Genomic DNA, 658 nt, shown 5'->3' on the forward strand with positions numbered 1-658 from the left:
TATTATTCTATTTTATTTTTTTACTTTATATATAAACTTATAGGCAATTTTTTTTTAGCTCAAAAACTGCATATTTACTCACCACATGCAATAGTTAAATGTGCTAAAATTGTGCAAAATGTCACATTTCTATGTAAATTAGGCTCAATATAGATTTACTAAACTCATATTTATATATAAAACTCGACACTATTTTCCTGGATCAGGTTATTTATTACCCATAACTATACCCATGACTAGATATGCCTAGAATAGTGTATTATAAAGCATGTCAAATGTCTGACCCTGATCTGATGTCTTATAATTCATTTCTATATCAAAATCTATAGAAGTCATTGGTGCCATGCAAAGGCAAAAAATTCAATAACTGCACGTTTAGTCAAAATTGAGTCATGAATGAAATCAGGGATGTTGGCTAAGGAAAGAATGGCCTCATTGGTTACAGACTGACATAATTGGAAATGACCCTGACATCACAGTATTAATAAAACAAAGTTATAAAGCTGAATTGCGTGTGACGCATACACAGCGTGAGACACTTTTCCACCCTGTTTGCTGCTGTGAGAACATTTGAATGGATCATGTCAGTATGTTTGGGTGGAGTTGAGCTGTCAATCATCACTGACTGACAGAACTAAATGAACTCTCTCTCTCTGTG

General features: G+C 33.3%; 1 protein-coding gene across 1 annotated transcript in view; it reads left to right on the forward strand.

The window, feature by feature from the left end:
- Positions 1 to 658, forward strand: part of LOC107666906 (disintegrin and metalloproteinase domain-containing protein 12-like) — a gene marked incomplete at its 5' end in the record, with an annotated part of 25,462 nt that overhangs the window by 24,516 nt on the left and 288 nt on the right. The window lies entirely within an intron of this gene.

The sequence above is a fragment of the Sinocyclocheilus anshuiensis genome, unplaced genomic scaffold (genome assembly GCF_001515605.1).
Source record: "Sinocyclocheilus anshuiensis isolate Anshui unplaced genomic scaffold, SAMN03320099.WGS_v1.1 scaffold1500, whole genome shotgun sequence".
NCBI classification, from domain to species: Eukaryota; Metazoa; Chordata; class Actinopteri; order Cypriniformes; family Cyprinidae; genus Sinocyclocheilus; species Sinocyclocheilus anshuiensis.